This window comes from Mesocricetus auratus, unplaced genomic scaffold (assembly GCF_017639785.1).
Source record: "Mesocricetus auratus isolate SY011 unplaced genomic scaffold, BCM_Maur_2.0 Super-Scaffold_100003, whole genome shotgun sequence".
NCBI lineage: Eukaryota > Metazoa > Chordata > Mammalia > Rodentia > Cricetidae > Mesocricetus > Mesocricetus auratus.
The window spans coordinates 8,586,201-8,593,846 of record NW_024429188.1 but is presented as its reverse complement, the minus strand read 5'-3'; positions in this window follow the sequence as shown (position 1 = coordinate 8,593,846).

Sequence of the window (7,646 nt, the reverse complement as noted above, 5' to 3'; positions counted from 1 at the left end):
AGAGGGAAGGCTAGAGTTTTTGGTGTAGAAATGCCAATGTGTTTAGGGAAGAGGATTTTTAAGTTTTTCAAAATGTGCATTGTACACATGTTATTGATACAACCAGGGCTCTAATCTGCATTACAGCCACATGCATTGTAATAAGGCTGCCAGATGAACACATATATGAACAAGGTGAGGTGTAGTTGCAAGCAGAGTTGCTTCACCAAGAACATGAACTTTGTGAAGAACCTGACCCCAGAGCTGTACACCATGGCATCGAATGAATGGTGCACCGTGAAAGCTGCTCAAAGTCTCCAAGGATGAATGATCTCCTAAGGCAATAGAAGAGGAACACATCCCCACTAACACAAAGTAAGAGGAGCTGAGCAACATCATGGCTGCCATGATGTTCTTGCCAACCAGTTCTTGCCATCCAGGTGCCAAGAACTGAGTCCATGCTGCCTCTGTGAACACTGAAGCACTAGAGAGCAGATCCTATTGAGCCTAAAATGATGATATATAATTTGAATGCCTTTATTTTTGTGCGTTTGTTTGTTTATGTACATGTGTGATGAAATATGGAGCTTTTACATGCTAAGAAAGCATTCTGCCATTAAAAATCAAAACCCACTCACTGATCATTCCCATAATTAAAGAAATAGGACAATTTTCATAAGTGAAACATCAAGAATTGGATTAAAAAGAGAAAGATAAGATAAGAAAACAAAACACAAATAAAATTACATTGTTCAACACCAAACCTAACTTGGAATTTCTCTTAACTTTAGAGCTCAGAAAATGGAGAGTGAATTCTTTGAACTGTGAAAGAACCAAATAGTCATAATAAATGAAATAAAACTCTAAAAACTTCTCAGCTAAATAGAAGTACATTAGAAAGTGACCCTGGTGCAAACAGGAGCCACCAGGAGATGAAGCCATTAGTAAGTTGTAGAATACATGAGGTTTAGGTACAATATTGATTAAGGAGCTTAAAGGGAAACTAGGTTTTCACATCATGGAGCTATTGATTCATGCATCAAACCTGGCATGACTAAAAGTGACAGTTACCACATGGCATACCATAGCCAGTAGAAAGTACATAGCACTACCCAAGAAGTATTCTTCCTGAAAAAGATCAGTTAGAGTTCGCTAACTGAGAAAAATTGACCCACTTTGTTCAGCAAATCAAAATAATAATTAAAACTGCATGTATGAGAGGCAAAGGGGACATTATAGGAGTGTACCTGCATGCAAATGTAGTGTCAACTATGACCTAAGAGGCCAAATGAGCAAATTCTGTATTTCATATGAATACTATAGAATATTTTTGAGGGATAGACATTATAAATTCTGATGGTTAAGGAAGAATAATTTTAAAGCCTTTAAAATTTTTGTTTTTGTGTGTGTGTGAGTGTGTGTTTGTGTGTGTGTGTGTGTGTATTCCACTCATATATGTATGTGCTTGTCACAGTGAGCATGTGGCTATCAGGGGGCAATTTTTATGACTTAGTTCTCATCTTCTACTCTGTCCTAAAGGCTGAGCATAGATAATCAGGGTTGTGTGACATTTACCATTATACCAATCATTTTAAACAGCCTATAGTTTTAAATGTATGATTAGGCAAGGAAATGCCCATTTTTAGAAAATAATATTGAAATATATGGGGATGAAAGGATGTGATGAAATTCTGAGAGCTCAAAATGTATAGAAAAAAAGAAATACAGGTTGAAGGAGCAATAAAAATAAAAACATTTGAAAATCTTCAAAAGTGTTGAGTCTCATAATGTACAGGAGAGATTCCTCATAGCAATCTGTCAACTTTAATATATTTTGACATTTCATAGGGTTGAGAGATGCTACTATCATGACATGGTATATAGGACTACATTAGCTTTTAGCTTTGGATTCAGAATGTGATGTAAGAGACACTCATTTCATTATACACTAGATTTATGATTGTTTGCCTTCACAAGTGGTAATTTAAGCCCACATCCCTTTATACATATTGGCAAACAGGAAAGATTTTTAAAAAATGAAAGCCCATAATTCATCCAATGAATTAAAGTACCAAATAAACCAGAAAAGATGCTGGATGGTCAGTTTTAAGGCCTGGGAAAGTTGATGTAGACATGCCAATAACTCTGCCCACCTCCCTGAGAATTTTGGATTTGTGAAGCCATGCGTGCTATAAATTAAGTTTTGAATCTCTACAGGCACTTGGATATCCAGAGAAATATTATAAAAGTCAAATTCATATCATTTAACAAAAACAAGAAAATAGCTACACTTGCCACTACCATGGAGCCCCAAACTTTCTAAGCATCTGGCTAGAAGGGCATATGGGAAGATAATGGGAAGGCAATACTCATCATACTCATAACTGAGTGCTAATTGCACAGAACAGTAACACACAAGGACTAGTGATTGTGTGCAGAATCCTTGAAAGCATGGGTGGATTCTGTGTCACGCTCTTCTGTAGTATCTCCACGTAAATGTTCCTAAGTTCCAAACACCGGAGCCTGTCCTGAGTATGTGGGTGTCCAGCTGTAGGTGTTGGGCAACATGAGTATCTAAGGGGACAGAGTATCATGGTAGGTGTATCTGTGACACACTGTGATATTGATAGAGTTGATGTTATGGTGGTAAATGCAGATTTTACATATTCCCATGGAGGCCAGGCTGGCTACTGATGAGAAGCCCATGGAGGTACTGCGAAAGATCCATGTTGTGATGGCTGTGGGAAATGTAAACAAAATGCACTTTCCTATCACGGATTAAATAAGGTGTAAAGAAGCCACATGGCAGAAATTCAAGTTCCTCCAGACTCACCACTTCTTGCAATCAAGATATGAGCCCCAAATTACATTCTCTTCTAAAAAGCTGAACTTTGCTTATCAGCTGTGTAAGAGTGGGGAGGCAGCTATGACCACTAACAAGTGGGGCACAGGACCCCATTGCATTATGAATAAAAACCCAATGGGACCCCAATTGGGTGTATTTGCTTGCTTGATTAGACATCCTTCCGAATTCTCCTGAAAACATAAAACTTTTCACCTTGCCGAAATACTGAGATTCGTATGGTCGCTTTCAAAGAAGCAGCATTTGTGCACAATATGGCTTTACCTTCTAATAATCATTATTTCTTCCATAGATTTGCATTTCTTGCATGACTCCTGTGCATCAACTAAAGACAGTCTCTTTAAGAGTCAATGTGGGAACGTGTCAACACATGTTAGAAGAGCAGAAAAGATGGATAGAGGAAGCCACATGGTGGGTAGGAATGATGGTGTAATATGTTCCTTAAGGACATTTATTTCCCCTAGCTCAACTAAAAGGATGAATCAAAGCGTTAAAAATGAAGAGAGGGAATACTACCATGATCTTGAACAGAAAGATAAAAGTTAACAGTGGAAAAGACCTTGTTATCATCTCAGGAACCCCAAGACCAAGCTCTCAGCACAAAGGAGATCTATTTGCCCCAGAGGTACAAGGGGCAGGGTATAAGAGACAAAGACAGGAAATAGAGGACAAAGGAGAAGGGGAAATAACAAGGGATGGAGGAGGGGACGTTTGCCCTGGAGAGACAAAGGACTGCCTCTGGATGCAGACTTGGCCCATAAGCAAATGGCAGTTTATAATGGTAAAGGGGGAAACCCTTTGTTAGGATGAGGTGTTTAATTATAGTACAGTATTCATTTATTCAAATAATGACTTCAAGCATGCTTTCAATGTGAATAAAGACTGGTGTTGCATTACCATAGTTAACAACTTAGCACCCAAAATGCAAATACCTTGGGCTTCTGAATAATTGGGCATGTGGTATTCTTGACCCCTCCTGCTCCTACAACTATTTCTCCTCTTCTTCTGCGGGATTCCCTGAGCTCTGCTCTATGTTTGGCTGTGGCTCTCTGTATCTGCTCCTATCAGTTGCTGGATGAAGTCTCTCTGATAACAATTGTGCTAGGCTCTGTTCTGTGAGTATAGCAGAATAGCACTAAGAATCATTTCCCTGACTAGTTTTTGGCCAATCATGTTTGGTTCTATACTAGGTCTCTGGTTTCTGGCCATCTAGGCAGTGTCAGGCATGGACTCCCTCTTGTGATGTGGACCTTGAGTTGGAATAGTCATTGGTTGGTCATTTTCACAAGTTCTGCACCACTTTTACCACAGCACATCTTGCAGGCAGGACAAATTGAAGATCAAAGGTTTTGTGACTGTGTTATATCCCAGTCCCACCACTGGAAGACTTGCCTGAAACAAACGCTCTTAATACAACCCACACTGTCTTCAAACTTGAGTGTAGACTAGGCTGATTTGGAAATTATACTCTTTTATGCCTTTGCCTGCCTCCAACTTGCATCTATGATGTATTCGTAAGAACAGTCGTTTGAAAAAATTAAACACTCATATTAAATTCTTGGGCTGACTGTGAGCTCCCTGGAGTTGTTCAGGTGAGGTAATGCAGACTGTCACTAGGGTAAAATCTCCCATCACAGAAGCCATTTTGTGCCCAAGTAATATTAACAGGGTCAACAAATTAGCTGTGCATTCCAAGATATTTTCCTGCCAAAATTTCCTAAAGAATCAGAAGTGAAAGGGACTATAGGAAAGAAAGAAGAGAGGGAGTGAAAACAAATTATAGAGGAATAATAGAAAGGACACCACCTCCATGTGAGAAGGACCATAAAACCAGGAGTTCTTCTCAGAGCATTGTAGTATTATTGATATGTCACAAAAAATAATGAGAACCTTTTAATGTGTTTGGGATGATAATTTCTGGGATGAGGGCTAAGCTAAGAGATTTGGAGTCCCAAGCATAGCTTGCACAGGTAGCCCAGCGTCAGAGCAGAGTATCACCTTTAGAGAGCAGCAGTGGGAGTAGGAAACTAGCTGTAGGGGCTGCACTAATCATCCTGATGAAAGATGAAGACACAGACATATAGACTTATACACACAAACATCTGTGCTGGGATATCTACTCTTGTTCATCTCATTATATTGCTGAAAGGCATTAAATTGAACCATCATAACTCCAAGCATCAATACTCCATAGCTGTGACCAACATACCTCAAGAACAACTTACGAGGAGTTAGAATAATTCCATTTGATTCAGATTTAGATTTCTGAGTTCATAGTTGTTGCCTCTGGTCTGTGATGAGGGAGAAGGCCACTCAGGAGAGTGCAGGAGGCAGACGATACTCACTCATCTCTTGGTGGACAGGAAGCAGAGATGAAGGCCCACTCATCCTAGTATGTACTTCTCCAGCTACATACCATCTTCTTAAGTGTCCATAACCTCCCAAAATAGTACCACTAGTTAGTAGTCAAAGATATAGCACATTAATCTTTTATAGATATAGGTCACATTCAAACTATAGCACAATGGTAAATTGTTTTTATTTGCTTAAAATCCTAATGCCCATTAGCCCAGTGCCTAGGTTCTCCCAGATCAATTATCTACATCATAAAACTCCAACAGAAAACCATAGTCAGAAGATAATATTAGAAAGCCTTATTTCTGGAATGAAACTTGCATTCAGAAACATGCTAACTATGACAAGATCTGGGCAGCCACTCAAGAAAGGGAAGAATATACTGCCTAATTTCTCAACAAGCTAACTGAAACTTTCAGGAAATTCACTAATATAAACAACTCATTGCTGACACAGAAGCTCTGTTAGCTCAGCATTTTATTATCTAGCCAGTCCCTGACATCTGTAGAAAACTTCAGAAACAATAGAATGTCAGACCCCTCAGGCTCAGTGGCTAGACACTGCATTCTTATTGTTCACCAAGAGATCTGAAGGAAGACAAGTGGGAAAAGAGAGGTTAGAAAGAGGCCCAGATGACTGTGCTTGTCCTTGAAGGTGATCTTGTCCAGGCCCATTCACCAATAACTCCCCATAATAAGTCGGAGAGACCAAAAAGGTCAGTGTCAGTCTGGTTTCAAGGCCATTGGATATATGAATGAATTCAAACCTCCTCACGGCAAATTTCAATATGCATGGACCCAAGGGCCTAGCAGTTGAGGGTGGATTATCCCAGTTCTCAAAGTAGAAAAAGATAAGTCTTCAACATCAAATCCACCTTATAAGACTGAAGGTACTTGAGGAATAGGTTGGCTCCTCCTCCTGTTATATCAATCTCTGCTGAAGAACCATTATTCTAGATGTGGCAGGTAAGAAAATTAATCTACTTATTGATGTTGCCTAGAGCCATTTCTGCAGTCCTTACCTCCTCTTCTGGAACTCTTTCCTCCTGATATATAGACACAATAAAGAAAGAAAGAACCTTCCAAATACAATACTATACTCCCCCAGTCATCTGTTAAATCAAAGACAAGTTTTTTAATCATTTGTTCCTGGTTTCACCTTAATAATCTTCTTCTTGGTTGAAAAGAAAAAATTTTGAACCATCTAGGGACAATTTTACAATTCTGCAATATTCCCAGTGCTGTAATAGCCTCATTCTCTGGAGTGTGCCTAAGATATAGTAACAAAAGTGGATTAAACTCTGATATATGAGAATCTCCAGTCAAACCAAAACTACTTACCTAATCAAAACACACTTCTAGCCTATAATAAGTTCTCCGAACTGAAAATAGTATCTATTAAAGAAGGCTAAGGGCTAACAAGATGGCTCAGTAGATGAAAGTTTTGTAAAGTCTGCCAATATTTGTTTAATTCCAGAGCCGACATGGTGGAAGGAGACAGTCAATTCTGACAAGTGGTCTTCTGTCTTCCACACAAACCTTGGCATGAACACGCACACACACATATGTACACACACACACACACACACACACACACACACACACACACACACATACACAATTAGGCTTACAGCCTAACATTCAATTGTTCCAAAAGGAACCTACAACATCCCATTCCTTCTAGTAGTGAAGTCAAGTGCAGACTGCCTAATAGTTCAGGACTTCAGGTTTGTTAATGAAGCAGTAATTGTACTACACTCTCTAGTTAATCTTTACATTCTTTTATTTTAAAGATTTATTTGTGTGTTAATATGTGTCTGTGTGGGGTTTGTACATATGTGATGCAGATGCATTCAGAGTCCAGAAGAAGTTGTCAGATCCTCTGGATATGGAGTTACAAGTGGTTGTGAACCACCCAGTGTGGGTGCTGGATACCAAACTCTAGAAGAATAGTGTACACACTTGACACAAACACGTACAAACCTGAAATGGGGGAAACATCAGTTGAGGAACTGCTACCATTTAATTGGCCTGTGGGAATGGTTGTGAGGTACTTCCTTTTTTATTTTTTGACAGAAAAAAATCACATAATCAAAATTTATTTCAAGTCCTGAAAATATTGAGACAAATCAAAATGATACTGCAATTTTTATAATACATAAATAGCAGTTTTTGAAGTCTAGACAATTAACTAATCCCTAAACTACACACTATATAATCCCAAAGCAATGACTGTTTGACGGAATGTAAGATAACATTGGCAATGAACTACCTAAATGAGGATACAATTAGCAGCTAGTTATTCCCACTAAATAAACACAAATCTGTTTTTTGTACTTCCCATGTTTGTTTTTAACTTTGCTTCAAACGCCACTGATAATTAAGCTTTCTTTTAAGTATTGGATTTCCAACATCAAAAATTGTATTTTCAAGACTACGTATGTAGCTCA